The sequence below is a fragment of the Eptatretus burgeri genome, chromosome 8 (genome assembly GCF_056783735.1).
Source record: "Eptatretus burgeri isolate ZD-2024b chromosome 8, Ebu_testis_v1, whole genome shotgun sequence".
NCBI lineage: Eukaryota > Metazoa > Chordata > Myxini > Myxiniformes > Myxinidae > Eptatretus > Eptatretus burgeri.
Genome location: NC_140968.1, coordinates 65712269 through 65724499, shown reverse-complemented (window position 1 = coordinate 65724499; position 12231 = coordinate 65712269). Strand labels below are relative to the sequence as shown.

Sequence of the window (12231 nt, the reverse complement as noted above, 5' to 3'; positions counted from 1 at the left end):
CGCCAACAGCCGGAAATACGTCACCGCTAACATACGGAAATACGTCACGGAAGCGGCTCCCGGAAATTCGCGCTCGCAGCTTCCGGTTGGTGTGCTTAAATTTAACTTTCATTCGCAAACGAAAAGGTAAAATTCTTTATTTTTTGCTAAAAGATGCAAATAATGCATTATTGTGACGTTTGATAACTCCGATTTTCGGCCATCGGTGATAGGTTGTTCGAATAATTTCCTTCGTGAATAATGCTTCCCAATGTTTGAGAGAATTCCCATTTTGTTTTGTTGTTCGTTTACTGACTGGATTCCGTGTGTAATTTCATTCGTTTTGTTGATAAACGGTGAGATATCGCGTGATTGATCGATGTTTAAATGAAAACCAAACAAAATCTAATTTATCATATTACCTTCCTCGTGTTATTTATTTTTCATTGACGTGGTTTTTTTCCCCCGCAATGTTTCCTTTATCTCATTGGCAGATACACGAATTTATTTACCTCAAAATGGCAATGTTCGGGTTACGTTTTATATCCAAGACTCCCAAACGCTCCCATCTTGTGATAAAGCATTTACTGGTTTAAACAAACTCAAATGAGCTAAGATCCTCGTCCTCAATGATGACGTCATAAAAACGAATATGACATTGTGATGCATCAGGTTTACGATAAATTATCTGTGCTAATGCCGGCTTGATTCCCGCAAACAAAATTCAAACAGCTTACCTAGTTTCGGAGATAATGGTCTCGGCGATTTCCATTAGCGGCGATAATATGGAATAGGCAAAGCCGAGAAGCGAACGTAGAATTCTTCTTACATTCGCTTCTGACTTTACCTATTACCTTAACATTACCTTCACAACATCAACAACACCGCCTAGAACAGGATCTCATCTGCAAAAATAAATATTACCTCAACATTACCTTCACAACAACAACTACACCGCCTAGAACAGGATCTCATCTGCAAAAATAAATATTACCTCAACATTACCTTCACAACAACAACTACACCGCCTAGAACAGGATCTCATCTGAAAAAATAAATATTACCTCAACATTACCTTCACAACAACAACTACACCGCCTAGAACAGGATCTCATCTGCAAAAATAAATATTACCTCAACATTACCTTCACGACAACTACACCACCTAGAACAGGATCTCATCTGCAAAAATAAATATTACCTCAACATTACCTTCACGACAACTACACCACCTAGAACAGGATCTCATCTGCAAAAATAAATATTACCTCAACATTACCTTCACAACAACAACTACACCGCCTAGAACAGGATCTCATCTGCAAAAATAAATATTACCTCAACATTACCTTCACAACAACAACTACACCGCCTAGAACAGGATCTCATCTGCAAAAATAAATATTACCTCAACATTACCTTCACAACAACAACTACACCGCCTAGAACAGGATCTCATCTGAAAAAATAAATATTACCTCAACATTACCTTCACAACAACAACTACACCGCCTAGAACAGGATCTCATCTGCAAAAATAAATATTACCTCAACATTACCTTCACGACAACTACACCACCTAGAACAGGATCTCATCTGCAAAAATAAATATTACCTCAACATTACCTTCACGACAACTACACCACCTAGAACAGGATCTCATCTGCAAAAATAAATATTACCTCAACATTACCTTCACAACAACAACTACACCGCCTAGAACAGGATCTCATCTGCAAAAATAAATATTACCTCAACATTACCTTCACGACAACTACACCACCTAGAACAGGATCTCATCTGCAAAAATAAATATTACCTCAACATTACCTTCACAACAACAACTACACCGCCTAGAACAGGATCTCATCTGCAAAAATAAATATTACCTCAACATTACCTTCACAACAACAACTACACCGCCTAGAACAGGATCTCATCTGCAAAAATAAATATTACCTCAACATTACCTTCACGACAACTACACCACCTAGAACAGGATCTCATCTACAAAAATAAATATTACCTCAACATTACCTTCACAACAACAACTACACCGCCTAGAACAGGATCTCATCTGAAAAAATTAATATCACCTCTGTGGTGTAGTGGCCTGCGGGGGCAGGGCACGATGCGGGGAGCGTGGTGGAGGCGTGGAGGAGTGGTTTTGGAGTGGTCACGTGCCTGCACGGGATATAGGAGTTTGCGCCGCCTGAGGCGTTGTTCTGGTCTGTGTAGTCTGTGGAGCCTGTGTAGTCTGTGTAGTGTGCATCCGGGCGGGCAATAAACAGTGTTCAGCAATCCTCACGAATGTCCGAGTCCTACTGCCCTCCGGACATTACAGTGGCGACGAGGCTGTTTCGGATCGGCGTGTGCAAAGTGCCTGGGGTTACGTCGGTATTGACTTGGAGTCTTTGGCCGGGGCGATTGGATCGCTGCAGCGAGTAACTCAGCGCACCTCGCGCGGTTCGAGTTCACACCTGGAGAGGGTCCCAGGGAAGCGCATCGCGAGTTTCGCTCGCACGGGGTCGAGTCTTGCAGCCTGATGTCCCGCCGGCGCCTGCGAGTCACGTTGAGGGGACGACGGCCACGCTCGGAGTTCGTTTTATTTCTGCTTTGCAAGCCTCGGAAATGGTTTCTGCGATGCCATGGCTAAAGGACGAGGACATGAAGTTCAGCTCAGACGCGGCGTCGGCTGTCTCACGAGCTCTGAGGAATGTCCGGGGTCTCGAGGGTCGGTGCACAGCAGATGATTCGGAGGTCAGTGCGATGTTCCAGGCGCGCACAGCCGCACGCACGGTCTTCGGCGCGGGTCGGGACCGAGCGTTGCAACGCAGTCAATCGGACGGCGGTCTGAGCACTCGGGGACGTCTACGCGGTGTGTGCCGAGAGTCATTGCCCATCATAGCGGTCATGGATGGCGGTGTGCGAAGCGACCCCGACGTCTCTGGTCGAGACCTAGTGCCGGTACAGTGTTTTGTGCATGGCGTACACTTTTACGCCCCGGGTCGAGTCTTGCAGCCTGGGTATAGAGATCCCGGCGACCCGGAGCGGGAGATTCTGCCGATGTTGAACCTGTTTTCAATTGGTCCAGAGGTGACAAGATCAATGACAGTGGAGGTCGAGATGATCGGGGCACTGATGCTGCCGATGCTGAACCTGTTTTCAATTGGTCCGACGGTGACAGGACCAATGCCAGTGGAGGTCGAGATGATCGGGGCACTGATCGGGTGTCGAGTTGAGTCCGCTCGTGCTACCCTCGCATTGCACACGTATGCCGGTGAAGCGCTTCCGGCGGTTGGCAGGGCACACGTCTTGGTTGCCCATCAGGGTCAGCAGGTTGCGCTCCCGCGGTTCGTGGTGCGAGGGGAGGGGCTCGCAGTTCCTGTTTCGGAGTTCATACCTCCAGGTGCACCTGTGCCTCCTTCGGGGCACGTACCTCCGTTTGGGCCCGGGCCTCCCTCGGGACGCGAGGGCGAGGTTCCAGCGACGGGGGCCGCGACGATGCAACGTGGGCTGCCGTTCATTGCTTCCTGCGACGATGATGTACGGTTCTGGAGCAACGGGAGCCATGCCAGCTGCGATGAGCTCTCGCGCTTCGGCTGCGCTCATGATACAGGGCACACCCGTGTCGTTCAGGCGATTGGAGCGAGCCAGTCGTGTTCAAGAAGTTCGCGGATCGCGACCTTCGACGACAAGCAGGTCATCGCAACGTCGCGACGACAACCGAGAGACGGACAAGTGATGTGATTCATGGGTTGCTGTTTGTTGCGTATTTGATTTTCATTGCACGAGTGATGCAATTTAACCTTGTTAAAGTAAATGCCAACAGTTCGCGTATGAGCATAATATGTTTGGCTGGGATCAATCGATGGGATGTCCGATGTGATCGATGTGATGTGAAGGCCTTGGGGGCGATCGTGGCAAATAAAGAGGTCTGGCTGATCTCCAGCTGCGAGGGCAGCCCACGATTCGCTACCCTGTCATGTGTGGGATTTATGCTGGGGGGACGCGCTGTACGTGAGGGGAAGGTTGCATTGAAACAGGCAATGTTTTTGTTGTTGAATGACACTGATATGTCTCCAGGCTGCACTGACCATCCGTGTGGACGTGCATGGTTTTCTCGGTTGGGTTGGATGCGCGATTTTGGTGTGGGGATCAGGGATCGGCTCAGAGCCGGGGCTGGTTCGCTGTTCAGCGTTACCCCCACTCCTGGTTTCGCCAAGGTCAGACGTGCCTGGCGCCCAGGAGCGCAACTCTCTGTTCTCGCCAAAGCCGTTTGGACGTGCGTTGGGATCTCGGCTGATTGAGTTACGTGGGTTTGTTATGGGATTGATGGTGCGCCCAGCCGGCGTCGCTGTCTGACTGTCGTCTGACCACCCAAGGTCAGACGGGCTTGGCGCCGGGCGGCACAAACCTCTGTTCTTGCCAAGGTCGGCTGCGCTGGCACCACGGGGCTTCCAGACAACGGGCTTCCAGGTGCGGAATGTTTATCTGATTCGGGTCTGTCTGGGGGAGATGTGCCGCCTTGTCAGCCGGGGGCGTTTGATGGTGCTGGGGGAGGTTTGCTCGGGAGGTCGTCGCGACCTCGCCGGAGGGCGTGTAAGCATGAGCCGCCTGGGGGCGCTTCTGCTGCGTAGTGATGCTGTGCTTCCCGCCTTGCTTCTTGATATCTGTAACGCGGTCAGGGTTTTTGTGGGTTCGTCGTGCAACTCAGTTTTCGAGCACCTGTCCGTTGAAGTACAACTCGCTCACATCGACACGTTATATGGTGTGATGTGCCTGTGCTTTTTGGTTATTATCGTTTTTGTACCTCTCTGCTTTTATATCATGGTATTCTGTGCCGATTGTGCTTATTATTATGATGGTCATTTTATGATCATGGTTTTAGGAGGGAGGAGTGTGGTGTAGTGGCCTGCGGGGAGCGTGGTGGAGGCGTGGAGGAGTGGTATTGGAGTGGTCACGTGCCGGCACGGGATATAGGAGTTCGCGCCGCCTGAGGCGTTGTTGTAGTCTGTGGAGCCTGTGTTGTCTGTGTAGTGGTGTGCATCCGGGCGGGCAATAAACAGTGTTCAGCAATCCTCACGACTGTCCGAGTCCCGCTGCCCTCCGGACATTACAACCTCAACATTACTATGGTGTACGAGGTGCAGCGGAACACGAGAAGCAAGAGTGTTAGCATCAACTCCGCTTTATTGCGCGTCCGGATGTACATTCCTGCCACCCCAAGCGGGCGAGTCATGATATACGAAAACCCAATCACGTGATATAGCACACTCCTCCCCTCGTCAAATGATGAAAGGACAATCATAACATGACCAACCGAAACCGATCAACACTCATAATCCTCCAAGTACCGCGGCCGCACCCTGACCCGCCTCGGACGGGCAGCGCCGCCAGACAGCCCAGGCTCAGACGCCTCCCGGCTCGGTCGAGGTGACACCCGCGCCGGACTCGCGCCATCCGCAATAACAACCGCCCCCGGCCGACCAGCCTGCCAGAACGTCCCCGGGTAGGACAGACTCAGGCGAAGACCCCCTGGGCGTCGGCACATCCGGCCCTGGCGATACAACGTCTGGCCACGGCGACATTACAGGTGCGGGTCCCACATCGTTCGTCCCGGGGGGGGAGGGTTTGGGGGAGGTGACGCTGAACAGCGATCATGCATTTGGTCCACGTGCCGCTTCCACACCTCCCCACCATCAGTCCGCACCATGCAATTCGCCGGCCCCAGTACCACCGAGACCACAGCCGGCACCCATTTGGAACTGTGGAAATAATCGTGCACCATTACCCGCTGCCCCACATCGAAACCGCGCAGCAGCGTCGGAGGCGACACCGCCCCACTCCCCGACCCTCCAGGTCGCAGCAAATCCAGTCTGGACCGCAATGCCCATCCATAGAGACGAATGGCAGGCGAATCACCCGTGACAGGATGAATCGCGTTCCTGTAATGGAGTAAAAAGACATCGACCAACGTCTGCACAGTTGCAACACCCCCCCCCCCCCCTGCGCAAAGCCCGTTTCAACATCTTAACAAACGACTCAGCCTGCTCATTCGTCTCAGGATGATACGGTGCGGACCTTAGATGTCGAATACCATTTTGACGCATAAACTCATCAAATACACCTGCGATGAACTGCGGACCGTGATCAGAGACCAGGATCTCCGGTAATCCTTTATTAGCAAAGATCGTCCGCAGTTTCTCTACCGTAATGTTTGCTGATGTATGCTGCATTACTACAACCTCCGGCCATTTAGAGAATGCATCGATCACAATCAAAAACATTTTGCCATGAACCGGCCCCGCAAAATCTACATGGACCCTCTGCCAGGCTCGGTCTGGCACAGGCCAGAGACCCGAAGCTCGACGCGGGTTATCAGCATCTGCTTGGCACGTGGCGCAACGCTTAACCAACTGCTCAATGTCTTTGTCCAACCCCGGCCACCACAACAGGCTACGAGCAAGACTCTTGGTCTTCACGACGCCAAGGTGACTGACATGCAGTTCTTCCAAACACCGCTGCCTGAACTTCGGTAGAATCACCGTCCTCATTCCCCACATAACGCACCGATGGACCAACGACAGCTCCGATGCGCGCGACGTAAAAGGTTGAAATGCCGATGTCGAAGGTAGATCGCTCCAATTCCCCGTAGAAATCGCCTGGACGACACGGGCGAGCACCGGATCACGAGCCGATTCCACCGCGACCTGTCTGGCCGTGATCGGCCCGCTTTGGACCTGGCCCAGCGCGAACACATCGACCCGTCGGCTGACTCAGACGCAGCTGGACCCTCCGCACACGGCAAGCGTGAGAGCCCGTCGCAGTTAGCATGCTTCTCGGTGCTTCGGAACTGAATATCATAATCGTAAGCACCAAGAAACAGACACCACCGCTGTATTCACGCGGCCGCTACCACCGGCACCCCGCGTTCGGGTCTCAGGATGAATTGAAGCGGTTTGTGATCCGTCTTCAAAGTGAAATGCCGCCCCAGCAGGTATTGATGAAACTTCCGCACACCCCAGACGAGGCTGAGAGCCTCGCGCTCGATCTGGGAATATTCCCGCTCTACTGCGGACAGGGTCCGGGATGCAAAACAAACAGGCCGCTCGGAACTATCGTCCATCCTGTGCGAGAGCACTGCCCCGATGCCATATGCAGAGCTGTCACATGCCAATAAGAGCGGACGCGCAGGCTCGTAGTGCACGAGAACCGTATCCTCTGTGAGCAGCCACTTGACGCGGTCGAACGACGCCTGGAGTGCAGGCCCTCAAGCCCAGCGCTCGTCCTTCCTGAGCAACAGTGTTACCGGCACAAGTTGTGAGCTGAGCCCGCGCACGAACCTTTGGTAATACTGGGCCATACCAATGAACGAGCGCAGCTGCGTCTTGTCGCGAGGCGGTGGCATGTGTTGAATCGCCTCCACCTTCCGAGGACCTTTCAGCAGCCCCTCCGGCGTGATGATGTGCCCGAGGTATTCCAAGCGCTGCTTGAAGAACGCGCACTTGTCCCTGTTCAAGCGCAGGCCGCACGCTTCTAGCTTTGTCAGCACTTGGGCAATGTTCGCAAGGTGCTCGTCCGCCGTTTTCCCCGCAATGAGCACATCGTCCAGGTAGGTCTGAGCGGGCAGGCCAATGCAAACCTGATCCATGGCTTTCTGCCACAAGGCTGGGGCCGAAGCAATCCCAAAACAGAGTCGGGTATATCGATAGAGCCCTTGACACGTGTTGATTGTTAAAAGCTCGCTACTCCTGGGATCCATCGCCAGGTGAAAATATGCATCACGCAGGTCTAGCTTCGTGAAGTATTGACTCCCCGCCAATCGCGCATATATTTCATCTATTGACGGCAGTGGATATTGCTCCAGGCTGAGCCCCGGGTTAACCGTGGATTTGAAGTCCCCGCACAATCGGACGTCTCCATTCCGTTTCAGCACCGTGACCACCGGGGTGGCCCAATCTGAGTACGACACCCGTTCGATCACTCCACAGGCCTCCAGCCTATCCAGTTCACCCTTGACCTTGTCCCGCAGGGCATACGGCACCGGACGTGGTTTACAAAAACGAGGAACCACCCCCTCCTTCAGGAAGAGCTTTGTCTCCATGCCCTTGAGTTTCCCAAGGTGGTCGCACAACAAACCTTGATGTCTTTGAAGAATCTTCTCCAACTGATCCTCCTACCGGCTCGGCACGGGTTGCACAAGGTGAACTGCGGCCCAGTCTAGCCTGATGCGGGACAGCCAATCTTGGCCGAGGAGAGACGGTCCCCTCCCCCACACGACATACAACGGAAGCGTGGCGACCTGGCCTTGGTGCCGCACAGACACGTCTGCCATCCTGACTGGTGTTATCTTCTCGCGGGTGTACGTAAACAGCGTGAGGTTTGACCTGATAAGCTTCAGGCCGTTGATTCTACGTGCGGTCTGTTCGCCGATGATCGACACAGCCGCTCCCGTATCGACCTGAAACGTGATCGGCGTTTTTTTCAATTCGATTTCCACCTTCATCGGGCGCGCCGCCGCAGGGCCAATTGAAAACAGGCTCAACAACGGCCGTCGGTTCCGCCCCGGGTCGCCTCGCACATCGCCGTCCCTGACCTTAACGGTAGCCGGCGCCCCACGGCACACACACTTCAGATGACCCACCTTGTGACAATTTAAACACACGGTGCCTTTATACGGGCACGCACGGTGCAGGTGTCGACCTCCGCATCCCAAACACGTCCGCAGGGTCACCTCGTCGCTCGTGCGGCCGCGCGGCGACGTCCGACCCACACTGCAGGTCGTGCATGCGTCCCAGGGTGCTCGTTCGTGCCATCATCGGCCACGCGGGGTCACATCTGCTCGACCCGAACTGCTCGACCGCTGTAGCCGTGCTGACCGCCGAGTCGAATGTAATGGCTTCACCCTTCAGCCGTAGAACCGCCGAAACCATCTTTGCATCTTGTAAACCAGCAATAAAACTATCTCTGAGCCGAGCTGGACACTCCCCTGCCGTGAACTTGCAGGCCACGGAAGAATGCTTAATCCGCGCCACAAAATCAGCGACGCGCTCCCCTGTACCTTTCGAGAGGCGATTGAACTGGTATCGAGCGAGCTGTAATGACTTCTCCGGCGCTATGTGTGATTTCATCTTCTGCACAATGTCCCGAAACGACAGCCCGTCATCACGGGGCTTGTCCGGCGCCACCAAATCACTCAGTAGTCGATAATGCTCCGCCGAAAGCGAAGCGAGCAAGATCGACTTCTGTTTGCTCTCGTAGACCACATCATTTGCGTGGAAATAGCATCCCAATTGCTCGGCAAACAATTCGAAGTCGTCTCCGACGAAAACGGGCACATGTCCGTTTTCAAACATCCTCGTCGCCAACTATAGTGTACGAGGTGCAGTGGAACACGAGAAGCAAGAGTGTTAGCATCAACTCCGCTTTATTGCACGTCCGGATGTACATTCCTGCCACCCCTAGCGGGTGAGTCATGATATACGAAAACCCAATCACGTGATACAGCACAATTACCTTCACAACAACAACTACACCGCCGAGAACAGGATCTCATCTGAAAAAAAAAATCGTCAACATTACTCTCACAACGACAACAACACCCCCTAGAACAGGATCTCATCGAAAAAAATTCATATCACCTCAACATTACCTTCACAACAACAACTCCACTGCCGAGAACAGGATCTCATCTGAAAAAAAAAAATCCTCAACATTACTTTCACAACGACAACTACACCGCCTAGAACAGGATCTCATCTAAAAAAAATTAATATTACCTCAACATTACTTTCACGACAACTACACCGCCTAGAACAGGATCTCATCGAAAAAAAATTAATATTACCTCAACATTACCTTCACAACGACAACTACACCACCTAGAACAGGATCTCATCTAAAAAAAAATACTAGATTGAACATAGAATTCTTCTTACATTCGCCTCTGACTTTACCTATAACTTGTTCACAACTGTATACGCAATTTCCGGTTACTTCAGCCTGGATTCGGGATCAGCGATGAAATAATGTATATGACGATTAAAAATGATTTTTTGATGATGTGGGAGATATCTTTATTAAAATCAGTGGAGGAAATATACACCATGTCTGATATTTGGGTCTTTCATGTCTCTGATGATGCCTTTATCTCCAGGCATGCATCATTCTCCATGACAAAAACCGGAAACAAAAAAAAAACCAGAAGCAAAAAAAAAAAAAACCCAAAGCAAGAGGGTCGTAGCCAACCACACGGATTCCAAATTGCCAGGGTATTGTGTTGTTGTTGTTGTTGTTTCCTATTCTCTCATGTGCACGCGTTAAGTAATATTCACAAGATAGAAATAAAACCCTATTGTGTTTATACACCGCACAGCGTTTATAAAGAACCGGAAGCAAGAGGGTCATAGCCAACGACAAGGATTCCAAATTGCCTGGGGTATTGTGTTGTTGTTGTTGTTTCCTATTCTTTCATGTGCACGCGTTAAGTCTGAAGCTCACTGCGTTCGCTAATATGGAATAGACAAAGCCGAGAAGCGAAGTTAGAATTCTTCTTACATTCGCTTCTTAAATATATCAAATTAAAGTCTTTTTGCTATGAAGAAATAAATATTACCTTAACATTACCTTCACAACAACAACTACACCGCCTAGAACAGGATCTCATCTGCAAAAATAAATATTACCTCAACATTACCTTCACGACAACTACACCACCTAGAACAGGATCTCATCGAAAAAAATAAATGTTACCTCAACATTATACCTCAACATTACCTTCACACCAACAACTACACCGCCTATAACAGAATCTCATCGAAAAAATATTAATATTACCTCAACATTACCTTCACAACGACAACTACACCGCCTAGAACAGGATCTCATCTAACAAAACTAGAGGGGGAGCACTCGGTAGAGTGCAAAACCTCCGCGCCAATACTGCGAGGTCACTCAAGTGAACCTGATATTCTATTCATTCAATTTGATGTCAACAGTGCTCACAGAGTTATAGTTTGCAACTTTCCCTTTTACTTTTAACTTTTACATACTCAATTCATTCGTCATAACTCGATTCCTTGAGACAGAAATTGATTTTACGTGGGTATATCCACCTGAAATTCCAAAATCAGCTGCAATTATAATTTTGGCATGTTTTTTTGATGGAAATCACTTATAACATGTAGAAATGCAAAAAAAAAAAATCGAAATTTTGTTGAAAAAAAAGTTGCAAATTTTTTTTTTCCTCTAACAATTTTTTTTTGGAGTGGGGGGGGGGGGTGGAGGGTTGGAAATCACTTAAAACATGTAGAAATGCAAAAAAAAAAAAAATTCAAATATTTTTTCAAAATGGCCGCCATAGCGGCCATATTGGATTTTGGACCGAGTCCAAAATCTAATGGCATGATCCTTGGACCATACCTAATCCCCCCACCAAGTTTCGTCGAAATCCGTCGAGGAGTTTTTTCCGTAATACTGTTCACAAACAAACAAACAAACAGAAAGGGGTGAAAACAGTAACCTCCGATCTTCAATGGCGGAGGTTAATAAATACTTGAAGCGAACGTAGAATTCTTCTGACATTCGCTTCTGACTTTACCTATAACTTGTTCACAACTGTATACGCAATTTCCGGTTACTTCGGCCTGGATTCGGGATCAGCAATCAAATAATGCAAATCACGATTAAAAATTAATTTTTGATGATGCGGGAGATATCTTTATTAAAATCAGTGGAGGAAATGTACACCATGTCTGCTATTTGGGTCTTTCATGTCTCTGACGATGCTTTTATCTCCAGGCATGCATCATTCCCCACGACAAAAACCGGAAACAAGGAAAAACCAGAAGCAAAAAAAAAACGGAAGCAAAAGGGTCATAGCCAACCACACGGATTCCAAATTGCCAGGGGTATTGTGTTGTTGTTGTTGTTGTTGTTGTTTCCTATTCTCTCATGTGCACGCGTTAAGTATGAAGCTCACTGCGTTCGCTATTATGACGTCAACTTTTTTTCTCAGAAGAATTTCCAAAATCTGAGATGGTTACTGCCTGCGCGTGGGCTCTCTGCATATACATGGCAAATTTCACGAAGATCCGATGAAAACTCGGTTGTGAAACAAAAAATGTCAAAAAATAGGAATGACGTCATAAAAATTGATATGACGTCATAGTGATGTATCATATGTGCGGTAATTCATCTCTGCTAATGCCCTGTCCGATTCCCGCAAACAGGATTCAAAAAGCTTGCCGA

The 12231-nt window shown here is 49.7% G+C and overlaps 1 protein-coding gene across 4 annotated transcripts in view; it reads left to right on the top strand.

The window, feature by feature from the left end:
* The first annotated feature begins 24 nt into the window (after positions 1 to 24).
* Positions 25 to 12231, top strand: part of LMLN (leishmanolysin like peptidase) — a 78166-nt gene continuing 65959 nt past the window's right edge. For 2 of the 4 annotated variants that reach the window (XM_085892343.1, XM_085892340.1), the window contains exon 1: positions 25 to 126. The gene's annotated coding sequence lies outside the window, so the exon portion shown is untranslated. Of the gene's footprint in view, positions 127 to 212; positions 336 to 12231 lie in introns of those variants that run through there. The other 2 variants (XM_085892342.1, XM_085892341.1) reach the window with 2 other exon arrangements.